This window comes from Pelobates fuscus, chromosome 12, assembly GCF_036172605.1.
Source record: "Pelobates fuscus isolate aPelFus1 chromosome 12, aPelFus1.pri, whole genome shotgun sequence".
NCBI lineage: Eukaryota > Metazoa > Chordata > Amphibia > Anura > Pelobatidae > Pelobates > Pelobates fuscus.
The window spans coordinates 71923640-71937661 of record NC_086328.1 but is presented as its reverse complement, the minus strand read 5'-3'; positions in this window follow the sequence as shown (position 1 = coordinate 71937661).

The window sequence follows — 14022 nt, the reverse complement described above, 5'->3', positions numbered from 1 at the left end:
TGTTGCTCTCAAAAATTCTGAATATGTGCAGAGATTTCTCGGGCAATAATAAATCCCCCACTTCTCATTTATGCTAAACCTGCCTGTTGTAAACGGATTCGGTATATTTCTTGACATAAGTACTTGTACTTAAATCTGTTTAACAAAGCTGTTTATATTGTGGTAAAAATATATATATTTTTTATTATTATTATTTATTTTATTTTTTTAACATTGCTTAATTTTTTAAAAAGATACCTGCATATTTCATTAAATATCCTTTATATGTCTTTAAGGCATAAAATATCTGCAAATTAAGATTATATACAAAAATGCATGTTCTGGATGTTCCCACAATACCTCTTCTATTATTATATTTTTTTTATTTTATTTTATTTTATTTTAAGTGTGAAATCTGATTCCTCTTAGGATGAGCACCCCTCCTCAGCCCCCCAGTTTCAGAGGCCCCTTTGGAGGTGACCACAGAAAAGTATAGATTCTATAAAATAGATGTGAGGGGGCTTTGGACAGTAAAGTCACTTTAATTATACTTTTCATATAGCAGATATGTGATATGCAATGGGATTTACTATATCAGAGCATTATCACTTTAATTGACACTGCATTTTTCTTTATGCATTATGATTTTTCTTTTTTTCTTAATTTTTAATGTCTGTTTAGAATATTGCTGGCTTTGCAATATCAAACTAATTTTGCAGTATATATATTTACAATGCTCCTACAACTCATTATTATTAAAATTAGCCTCCTTCAGCATTAGCACTATCTACCACTGGAATTAGTGTAAGATACACCAATATGTGGTGGAACTGAATCCCCATATATGAGATTTGAAACTGTATTTTTATTTCTACACTGTGCCCTAATCTGTATTTATATACATAATTGCAGGAGCATATAGCTTTTAAAGAAGCAATTATTTCCCCCATCATGTGTGGTTGACTGTGGACTTTTTTAAAACCTACTTTTTTTTTTTTTTTTTTATAAATCCGTTTCTGGTTCTGAGAAAACAGGCTGCTGAATGCTCTTATTGCCTGGTCTATATACATTTATTTATAAACAACTTTGATATTTAATCTTATTTTATTTTATGAAAACCTAGTTTATGAAATTTACTGAGATTACATGTGTCTGATCTGATTACAGTCAGTAGTACAATATCATTGTTCTAATTTCCTTACTGCTAGCAATACAGGTACAGTGGGAAAGTACCACTTATTTAAGTAAACTTTCCCTTTTAAAATTGGTGGATTTTAATCCTGCCATTGCAATCGACTAAAGACTGTACCTGAGTAAGCAAAGTCATTATGTGCAGGGATTGTGCACTTTAAATAGTAGAATACTTATGCTATTCTAGTGAATTGGGCTGGCTGCTTAACACATCATTTAGTATATTTTGGTTACATTTAAAGCTGTAAATGTATTTAACATTTTATTTAAATAAGCATTTAATAATTTCAGTTTAAAAGTTATCATATCCTGTATAATTACAATTTTATTTTGCCCTGATTTATCTTACATATATATTAGTTTTAATCATTTTATAAATATTTATTTTTGCAGAGCATTTAGGGAAGCAAAGGATGTATAACCACCGGTTGCATTTTTTCTAGGAGGGTAGTATAATTTCAACTCTGTTTAGGAACAAATATGAGCTAGATAGCATATATTATATAAAATATATGCTGCAGTGTACTGCATTGTACTGCACTGAATGTATTAAAAGCCATGTCTTTCTCTTTATGGCTGTATGTAATAATGTTGTTCATAATTTGGAATATAAACCAACGACTTCTCAATTCCTTGGAATGTTTACATGTCTCTGTATCTCCGCAACCTTGGCTGGAAACTCCAGACTCCAAAAATAGTTATGCTGTTATAATTCCTGATTTTCAATCAACAGCTAGCGTAACTGACAATATGGAAATTATAACTGTTTTATGAAACTTTTCATATATAGTGGACATTAGAATCCAGAACGCAGTAATTCAATAATTAAAAGTCCTGTCTGTCTGTTGCATGAATGTTTTCATTAAGCCATAATGCAATTTTCTATGCATTCTTGGAATTAGACTTCAAATTCATCGCTCTGTCTTATCACTTTTCTTTTGACAACATTTTGCATTAATCTTTTTCCTGCGCATGCATACTACGCAGCTACAAAGAGAACATACCCCTCTGCCTGCAATCCACTGTCCTGGAACTAATGGGCAATGCTGTGCTGGTGTATTAGGCATATCAGGGAGTTTACCAAATATGTATATTTGCTCTCTTATGATATTAAGATCCACAATTTCAGCATTGTATGCTAATTACAATGTACCTGTCACCAGAACTTAAAGTGCATTGTACAAGTTCACATTTAAATCATCTCTAATGATGAAGATCTCTCTCTGAGTCTGGGCTGCAAATAGCTCAATAGATTCTTGATATTTCAAGACTTGTGCCATGACAAAGTATTGTGTCTTCTCTTACGTATAAGAGGTTACCTAGGTATTTATTATTTTTTATTTAACGCTTCCAAGTACAAGTCCCTTCGTGGTCGCCAACTGTAACCGCTTGCGGTTCCCTTATTTACCTCTATAATGTCTTAAAGCATAGAACTTAGCAGGGCTAACCATACAGATATCTTAGCCATAATGTTATATAGTTAGTAAGAGATCCTCTATTTAACATGTGTAAATAATTGAGAATACAATATAAAATAAGGATTGTCTTGGAAGCCATAGATTTTGTCTTTTAGATATTTATTATATAAAAATATAAATATAGACATATCAAATCCATTATAGCAGAGTTTATAAGATGAAATTAAATGCTTGCAAATATCATTAATAGGTTAACATACCCTTCTGAACATGTCATCATGTCAGCCTCTCAGTCATTTTAAGATGGAGCAGCGTCTGTCTCCAAGTCTCTCCTCTGTTTCCTAACATTTTAAAAGTACACCTATTTATACCTTAAGTGTCGTCATTTTAGAGTCACCATAGTTCAAATATGAAAAAGTCCATAACTAAAAGCAAGTGCACACGTCATGGGAAACTCCCGGACCTGGGGAACTTCCATCAAGTTCAAGAGACAAGATGGCTTCCCAAAGTCTGAATAGCTTATCTGTTGTTTATACTAAGACGTAAGTGCACAGTCGTGGGAGATTCCCGGATTTGGGGAAGTTCCATTAACTTGGGGTTACCACAGTATATTGTGTACTGAAAGAGTCTTAGTATAGCCTTGAAGCTTGTTTATGCATTATTGTTATTGTAATTCGTCTGGGGCAAAATGGCGCAAACATGTAATGACCTGGGGTTATTGCTTAAATAAACATCTATGAAAAACAATATGTTCCATTTCTAACACCTTGTCAGTTTGCAATATCTCTTAAAGACAAAGTACACAGTTTAAGAAATACAACATTTCATTCTAAAACTTGTAATATTTGCATTTGCCCATAACAGCATGGGTCCTCATCTACCTATTGTTCCTGTATCATTTTGTAAAGGTCTCATTTATTGTTAAATCTCTTAATTCAGCTTATTGTGGAATGAGTTGGCGTTATATAACTATCAATAATAATAAAAATAATAATAATGGGGGAGCTGGAATGACGTGGACAAATTGGAGCCTGAAACTACCTGGGCTCCCATTGCCCCTTTAGGAGCATGCTTGCAAAGCTCTTAATTACCACCGGTGGGCCATGAGACCATTCGTTACGGTCGGGGCACACAGACTGCTCAGTATTAGCAAATGATCGAGCCACATGCGGCTCGTGTGGATGCAGGAGTGCTTGAGCCACATGCGGCTCGAGCGAAAGACCCCGGTCAGCTCATTGTATGGGTTAAGTACCACTACTAAATGGAAGACTGCAGTGGTGGTGGATGTGGCAACACCCGACGACCATAATATCAGGAAGATAGAACACAAGTAGGTGGATGTATTGAGGCTTCAATACTCCAAGCAAGGATCTCAGCTGAAGTCCTCTCAGGTTGGAAGAAATGCTGCTGTGAGGATTATAGCCAACCTCCCCAAGCAATAGACAACACTTAGAGAAGGGGAGAACAATCAAACTTTATTAAAACCAGCAGATCTATTCAGGGCCGGTGCAAGGATTCTTGCCGCCGCATAGCCACTAGAGGAGTTAACCCTGAACGGTAATTATTGAAGTTTCTTAAAAATTGCAATAATTACCTTTGCAGTGTCACTTACACAATTTCACTAATACACACTCTCTCACTGGCATACACACTTACACATTCTAACTAACTTACACACTCTAACACATACACATTCTCACTTACCTACACAGTGCCACTTGCACACTCTCACTAACACACACAGTGTCACCTACATACTCTCACCTGTACACACTCTCACTGGCATACACATTGTCAGTTACACACTCTAACACCACTCAGTGTCACTTGTACACTCTCCCTAACACATACTCACTAACAGTGTCACTTGCACGTTCTCACTAACACACACACCCAGAGTCACTTGCACACTCTCCCTAACACACACACACACACACACACACACATAGAGTCACTTGCACACTCTCCTTAACACACACACACAGAGTCACTTGCACACTCTCCTTAACACACACACACAGAATCACTTGCACACTCTCCTTAACACACACACACAGAATCACTTGCACACTCTCCTTAACACACACACACACAGAGTCACTTGCACCCTCTCCTTAACACACACACAGAGTCACTTGCACACTCTCCTTAACACACACACACACACACAGAGAGAGAGAGTAACTTGCACACTCTCCTTAACACACACACAGAGTCACTTGCACACTCTCCTTAACACACAATGTAACTTACACACTCTTTAACACACATACTGTCACTCAAACACAAACTTTACATAAAGTCACACTTTATTTACACACACAAACAAACCAATTTACACACTCCCCCATTTACAAACATGCACACAATAAGCAATCCCCCTTAACCATGCCATACCTGGGTACTGTGAAGAGAAGAGGTCCAGGCTGCAGGATCCAGGATGTTGCTCTTTCTCCTGGGGGAGCAGGAGAGCCATGCACTGTGAGCACAGCCTGCTTCCTGCTCCCTTCACAGTGCTTCCGGTGTTCACAGGCTCCCCCTGCCTGCAGGAAGCACAGTGCTCTGCTCGGGGGATGGGGTTACAGCAAATCCCACTGCCCGAGAAGGTAATCGGCTGCAGAGGGAGCCCAGCAGGTGAGTGGCTGCGCTGGGGGGTGGCTAAGGAGCCGCTCACCCAGCACAGCATTCCCAGACAGCTACAGCAGGGCAGCCCACCGGGAAACCTCTCGGTTTGCGCCCCCTAGAGGCCGGCGCCCCAGGCAAATGCCTTATTCGCCTTAATGGTAGCGCCGGCCCTGGATCTATTTATACCCCCACAGCCTCATTTACTTGCAATAGGGTTACAGTGATACCCAATAGCAGTATGGGCTTGGGATAGTAACTAATTACACTGCATATCCCAAGCTAACCAATAGCAGTATGGACTTGGGATAGCAACTAATCACACTACAAAACGTATAACCATTGTGAATGGAGCCATGTAATTACCAGGAAAGGTGGGGACAGACAATAGCAAGGGCTGAGAACCTCATGGGGGATTAAAATGATTGGCAGGGCGGCCAGTTTGAACTTGTGTCCATGGAACAATGGGACAACGCCCTCCTGGGAAAACAATGAGAAGGGGTAAGAAAATAGCTTAAAAACAAACAAAAACATTATACACACCCTGCACCTATACTGGGCACAGGGTAACCATCATAAAGTGTCAATTTTCCATCAACAGTGCCGTCACATTGGACAAATACAAAGGGCTGAAAATTAGCTACAAAGGATGTGGAAAGTAAAGGCAGTAATAGACCAAGTTGTGATAGGAGCACTCAAGGCTGTAAACCTCAAGTTGGGAGAGTGGCTTCAGCAGATTCCAGATGAGAAATCTGAGATCTCTGTCCAGAAGAGTGAAGTTCTAGGAACTGTGAAGATACTGCGCAGAACCCTCAGACTCCCAGACCTATGGCTGAGGACCCAAGTATGGGGAATACACAAAATTATCACCTGGAGGAATGAGAAAACCACATTTATTTATATTATATATAAATATTATATGTAATATTATTTTTTTGTCACTTGCATCTTCTGCTTGTGCATGTGTTTATATGTCTCCTAACTTCTCTTAATTTACTTGTTGGAAGGAAGACATGGAGTTTTCCGGTGCAAGTGGTTTTTGCAGTTACTGCAAAAACATTGTTATTATTATTACTGGCATTTATAAAGCGCCAACATACTCCACAGCTCTGTATACATCTGAAATTAAAAAGAAATCAGAATGATTATATTAGTAACACCTGAAGGCATGTGGTTAGACCTAAATGACAGGCAGGAAGGAGGTGTGCATGTCATCCTTTTCTCAGTTTGTTACTCATTGCAGAAAGACCAAGCAAAACAGTGGCAATGGCTCTGCATGTTTGTTTGCCCTGTCTCTCATTGAACCTCCAGCCTCCAAACAGAAGTGCTGTGTGAGTGTGTGGGGATCTTATGTCATATCAACCCCCCTATCTCCACCTGTATGTTTCGAACTTCACTGACAGACCTGTCAGACAAGCTTGCTAATTCCTTGCCAGGCCACACTACAATCTGGGAGGTACCGGATGACACATGTGAGTTACAAGAGAGAAACAAGGGAGTGAATGTGTCAGGAAAGATGAGAGGCTCAGAAGAGGAGAGATACACAAGGAAGTGAGGGGGTCAAGAGAGAAAGACAGGAGGGTGAAATTGTGCAAAGAAGCATACAGGGCGTGTAAAATAAATTACAATTTCTTGAAGGTTGCATCAGACAATTCAGGCCCAGGTACCAAATAATCTGGTATGCCTTTGAATTACATTAAATCGTTGTAGTTTAAATGCAAGTAGTGTCCCTTGGAATTGCAAACAAAGATCTGTAGATATATATATTTTCTGAAAATGCCTTATTTATTTTAACAGGTGAAACAACAAGCTCAGAAATTGCACACTGACAAGAAACAAAAACCAGAGGAGTTCCCGAGATTAATCCTTCCCTACATAACAGCGAACATTGAAAAGAGTCATATGAATCCACATGAATCTACACAAATCTTTCTCAATTATTTCACCTACTTCCTCTCTGCCAAAGTGTTTATCCTGTCACATAATCGTGGGGTGTTAAACATACAGGTTGCTAACTTAACACAGCCTTCTTGCACATGAACCCCTCACAAAGACAACATTTCCAAGATTTATTTATTTGTTTGTTACTTTTGCTGCCCTGCACAGCACCAAAGCTTCATTAGAACATTCATGCTGAACAGAATGAAGCAAGAACCTCAAATTTTACCAAATTGTTTCAGCAGTCAATGCCATGATTGGTGTTTTACACCAATACATTGCTATTGCAGCACTCCACCTTCTTAACTCTATCATCACACTTATTCTAAGCACCACAACAATTTTGCATTACTGCAATGGTTATGGTGCAGATGGTGTTTCTACCAACTCGGACAGCTCAGAGTGACTTAGAAATGCAGCAATTCATAAAAATCGCTTCCACTTTATGACAGTATTCTCTTGCACTCCGTTTTTTGCTCTCCACTTTATGACAGCCCTCCCAGCTCTGACACAGCAGGAAGAATTGTTACTTTCCCCTTCTGTGAGAAAAGCTGCCATGTCACAACCTCCTAGAGAGGCATAAAAGGCTACCCTCCTGCCCACAGACTATGGACCTGGTCCCAGGAGCCACTCAAACTCTTGTTGTATTACAACAGAATCCCAATGCCCAGAGACCCTTTGTCTGTTTTATATTGTGTTAGGTGTGCCTATATGTTTACCCTTATGATTTGGTCCTGTGTGTTGGTTTGAATGTGTTGATTGTCCAGGTTGTATGTGCCTTTTCCCCTCCCCCTTCTCCTGTCTTATTGTTCTCCCCAGAAGGCGTTGTCCCATTGTTCCAGAGACACTTTGAGACCAGTTCAAACTGGCTGTTCTGCAACTCCTTTAAATCTATTATGTGGTCCTCAGCCCTTGTTATGGTCTGTCCCCACTCTTCCTGGTAAGTACAGGGCTCCATTCACACTGGTTGTAAGCTTTGTAGTGTGATTGGTTGCCTTCCCAAATCCATACTGCTATTGGTTAGCTTGGGATATGCATTGTAATTAGTTACTATCCCAAGTCCATACTGCCATTGTGTAACCCTATTGTAAGTAAATTAGGCTGTGGGGGTATTGTGACAGAGCTCCTGTACTCTGGCTGAGAACCTCCACCCAGTTCGCTTCCTAGTTGCTTGCTGGGATCCTGGAGCACTTCAACCCCAGTTGCCAAGGCTTGACTGGGGTCCCTCTGGAGCATTTCCACCCGACTAGGCTGCAGCTCTCCTTCCAGGAAGGTATCATATCATCACTGCACTGCTGAAGAAAGGGATTCCAGGGCTATAATCAAAGTAGCCTGGTCCAGGGTGGAAAAGGCCTTCAGTGATCCCAGTCAAGCTTCAGCAACTGGGTCTGCAGCGCTCAAGATAGCAGTGAGGAAGCAGACTTGTCGGAGGTACTCAGTCAGAGTACGGGAGCTCTGTCACACCTTCAAACTATCACTCTTGTTTAATTTGTGCATGCTGTGTGCACATGTTACATGCACAAGTAGGAAGGATCCAGCACTCTTCTCCAGATGGAGTTGAGCCATGCACAAAACTGCAAACTGAGCTGGTTGATTGCAGACAGGTACAGTACAACTTCTCTCAATGTAATGAGCTGTTCCACTCATTCTGTGGGGTAAGTGGAAATGTGGGTTGGGAACTTAATTACACATGAGGAGTGGAACTGCCAGCAAAGTGTTTAAAGATTTACTCCAAGAACCATACCCACTGCTGCCCTAGTTCCAGGCTGGATGTTGACACCACTATGATGCTGCTGGAGGCGAAGTTTACCATTGCACATACAGACTCCAGGAACCATGACCATTTCAAATCATTGAAGTAGTCATGGTGCTTGGAGTAACCAATTAAGGCATAAGATCATATACCAAAAACTTGTTGTCTATATGTGTTTTGCCAGATGTTTTCCTTTAACTTTTTCACTACCAACATATACGTTGTCTTTATTCCTTTATCTTGAAATGTACTAGTTGTAGAGATATGTAGTAACGTGGGCTGCTCCGCTATCAATCTATTGCTTTGCACAGCACACTTGCAATGTCAAGTATGTAGGAATGTAAAAAAATAAATAAAAATAAAAAAGTTATATATACATGCACATGGACTCAGAGAGCACTTTATAATGCAGACTTACATTCTTAAAGGACCACTCTAGTGCCAGGAAAACATACTCGTTTTCCTGGCACTAGAGTGCCCTGAGGGTGCCCCCACCCTCAGGGACCCCCTCCCGCCCGGCTCTGGAAAGGGGAAAGGGGTTAAATCTTACCTTTTTCCAGCGCTGGGCGGAGAGATCTCCTCCTGCTCTCCTCCTCCGATCCGCCTCTTCTCCTCCCCGTCGGCTGAATGCGCACGCGCGGCAAGAGCTGCGCGCGCATTCAGCCGGTCACATAGGAAAGCATTCATAATGCTTTCCTATGGACGCTGGCGTGCTCTCACTGTGAAAATCACAGTGAGAAGCACGCAAGCGCCTCTAGCGGCTGTCAATGAGACAGCCACTAGAGGACATAGGGGGAAGGCTTAACCCATTCATAAACATAGCAGTTTCTCTGAAACTGCTATGTTTATGAAAAAATGGGTTAACCCTAGAAGGACCTGGCACCCAGACCACCTCATTAAGCTGAAGTGGTCTGGGTGCCTAGAGTGGTCCTTTAATGAAATATCTAGTCAGCCAATCGCGTAGAAGCAACTCAATCAGGATCATTCAATAAGGTGTAAATGCCCCTGGCCTAGATTATCAAAAATTACCCAGTACCATCCAGGAGAAACTGAACTGTAAAAAAAGTAGGGATTGTTCTCAAAATGTACTGTGTCTTGATTTGAATGTAAAACTAAATAAAACATTATACATACATACGCATACACTCAGAGAGCACTTTATAATGCAGACTTGCATGCTTGCATCTAATCAGCCAAAGATGTGGAAGCAACTCACTGAAGTCTGTTCAAATATTTTTTATTGATTGATTTATTTTTCAAATAACAATGTATACATTTATACAATCAGATAAAATAATAACAACAACAATAATAATAATAATAATAATAGTAGTAGTAATTAATACAGAAAGTAACATATAATAAAACAGGGGATAAACTCTATAAATACAATCATCCAGTGGGATACGAATAATAACTTATCAGTTTATATAGACTATATTATGATATACAATCAAATATATACAATATATTAGCAATCATCATCCAATCAGAAACTAACTACAAAATTAGATTATAATTGATTCTTATGTCTTCTTCATATAAAAGCCACTCTTCAATAAAAAAAAAACAATGGAGCGCAGATCTGTGTTTAGTGCAATACGTCAATAAGTTATAGATATATAGATAAGAGTGGAGCAGTATCGTGGAATGAATGTTTAGGTGATAAACCCAAAACCAAGTAAAGATCGTAAAAAATTTAAAACAATGCTGTAGTAATACTCAATGGTCAGTAGATGGCCCCAGGTCGACACATCTTACAGCACCTGAGTGTGTTAGCAGCATTATAAACAATTCATACCAACTCTAAGTTGCATCAATAGTCAGACTATCAGAGCGCTCCAATATTAAACGTAAATACTTCAACAAGTTACTTAACTGGCTTTGATGAAAATTTGTGGTAAACCAGCAAGTATACCTTAAACAGAAAAATAGTAGACAATAGTGTAAAACCTTATTATATATTTTAAGGTGCAAAATCTTATATGGAATACTCACATGGTCCAGAGCTAATCCACCTAGTTCTGATGTGTATAGCTTTTAGGTCTGTTTGGGCGACCTCTTAGTTCTTTTAATGCATCCCTTTATCTAGTGATATATCTCAGAGTGAAAATGTGGAGTCTACATCCTGGCTCACACCACCGTCTTTTTCCAGAGCAGCCGGTATTATGAGGTTACCTGTGGGTTTTACTTTGTATCCTGAAAAATTCTTCTGGCAGTTGTGGCTGAAATCTTTCTTGGTCTTCCTGACTTTGGCTTGGTATCAAGAGATCCCCAAATTTTCCACTTCTTTATAAGTGATTGAACAGTACTGATTGGCATTTTCAAGGCTTTGAATATATTTTTATATAATTTTCCATCTTCATAAAGTTGTTACACAGGTCTTTTGAGAGTTCTTTTCTCCCCACGTGGCTCAGTATCTAGCCTGCTCAGTGCATTCATGTGAGAGCTTACAAACTCATTGCCTATTTATACACAGACACTAATTGCCATTTATAAAGCCACAGGTGTGTTAAATGAACCTTTAATTACCATTTTAACCTGTGTGTGTCACCTTGTGTGTCAGGGCCATTTGGGAGATTTCAGTTTTTTTTCTATCATTTACATACACAGTGCCCTCACACACACAGCGCCCTCACACACACAGTGCCCTCACACACACAGCACCCTCACACAGACACAGCACCCTAACACACACACACACACCACCTTTACAAACACACACACACACACTGCACCATCACACACACAGCACCCTTACACTCACACATCACCCTCACACACACAGCACCCACACACACATAGCGCCCACACACCCAGTGCCCACACACACATCAGGGTGTGTGTGTGTGTGTGTATATATATATATATATATATATATATATATATATTTACGCGGCATGTGTGTTTGAGCATCAGCATAAGCACTTCCCTCTTTCTACTGCTAATACCTCTCCCTATACAACCAAGCATTCTGCTAGCATTTACAGCTGGTCTATTACATTGTCTGCCTACCTTTAAGTCATGAGAAATAATTACCCCTAAATCCCTTTCCTCAGTTGAGGTTAGAACTCTATCAAATATTCTGTACTCTGCCCTTGAGTTTTTATGTCCAAGTTGCATTATCTTGCACTTATCCACATTAAATGTCAGTTGCCACAACTCTGACCATTTTTCTAGTTTACCTAAATCATTTGTCATTTAGCTTATCCCTCCTGGAACATCAACCCTGTTACATATCTTAGTATCATCAGCAAAAAGACATACCTTACCATCAAGACCTTTTGCAATGTCAGTAATAATTGTACTTTCTAGGGTTCAAACACTTTGCAACAATTGTTACAAAATCGTAACAGTTTATCTAAACAAATGGTTGGTCACAGTCATGGTTCTCTCAAAAGAATGGGATTCTATAATACATAGTGTAGCGGAGAGGTAGTATAATCCACAGTATCTCTGCTGGGTAACAGGAACAGCGTAAAATAATCCAGGCAAATAAATACAGCAGACAATAATCCCGGTAGTTTTGCAAGAATCCTTCCTTCCCAAGACACATAGGCTGGGAGTCAACTGAGCTTTTAATCACAGGTCACAGTATTTATGGGATTCCCCATACAAGGGGTTTCCCTACTGACATTACAGGGGTTGTACAGTAGGGGACTACATGGGGAACTGAACAACCTGGACATTTCTCCCATCATGCACTGCTGGGCGAGAGGGATACTCCCACTAGAATATACAGTTAAGTGGATTATCCCTCCGAGCAGCAGAACTGACATTTTACATTAAAACACATAACTTTTATAATATTCATTATATTTAAACGAATGGACGTTCGGTAGATAGCTGGGGTCTGAGCGCACAGTTTGTGAAAGTACCGCTCAGATCCCAGCCTAAATAACCGAACGCCACACATTATTTCCAAGTTACCTTCAAACTACCGATTGACCTTAGGGAAACACATTACCGAAGGACCGGGGCTCCCGAACGGCTTGGAAGTCCAGCGGTATTCGTGCCGTCGAGTAGCCGATTTTAGTTTCAGGCGCTCGACGACCAAATACCGCTGGGCTAACAAAGGATCCAAAATGGCTGACCGCCGCGTGGTCGGTAGCCGAACAACGGCCACCCTGAATCCTTCTAATTACTGATTGCAACAATGTTGTGTGTGGTCTCCCTTCGGTAGTTTGTTCGTTTCACGAACAGTGTTGAAATTCATTGTTCGTGAAACTATTGCATGAATGCTGGCGGTTTTCATGCCGCCAGCATACGAACGCTATTGTTCACCTGAAATACATTACACATACATACGCTTGGTTCTTAAAGCGGTATACACACACTTAAGAAAACACAGTTTTAAAGTGGCTGCTTTTGCCACAATGCTCCCCCAGAACCAAGCCGGCATACACAGTCTGATCCCAACGGATCGGCTTGGGGATGTCCGGAGGAGTACTCACAGATCATGATTCAATGTCTGTTTGTCTGGACAACCCGTCGGGGTTGCCATTTTGTTTCCCAGGGCGATAGTGGATTGTAAAGTCAAAGGGCTGCAGCGCCAAACTCCAGCGCAGCAGCCTGGCATTGTCTCCTGACACCCTGTTCAGCCACACCAACGGGTTGTGATCTGTGAGTAATGTAAACGGTTGTCCATACAAATAGGGCTGCAGCTTTTTGAGGACCCACACCACAGCCAGGCACTCCTTTTCAATGGCGGCGTAGCTCACTTCTCTGGGCAAAAGTTTCCGGCTTAGATAAGCCACAGGGTGCTCGCCGCCATCTGCTCCGACTTGGCTCAGTACTGCTCCCAATCCAAACATAGAAGCGTCTGTATGGACGAGAAAACGTTTAGTTGGATCAGGAGCAGAAAGTACAGGTGATTTACTGAGCGCCGTTTTGAGCTGTTGAAATGCCTGTTCGCACTCTGGGGCCCATACAACTATCTTGGGGAGGTTTTTACGGGTTAAATCAGTGAGGGGTTTCGCTATGGTGCTGTAGTTGGCTACAAATTTTCTGTAGTACTCTGCGGTACCGAGGAATGTGAGCACCTGGGATTTGGTGCAAGGAGTTGGCAACTGGGCGACTGCTTCTATCTTAGTGGGTTTGGGTTTCTGTAGCCCGCTGCCT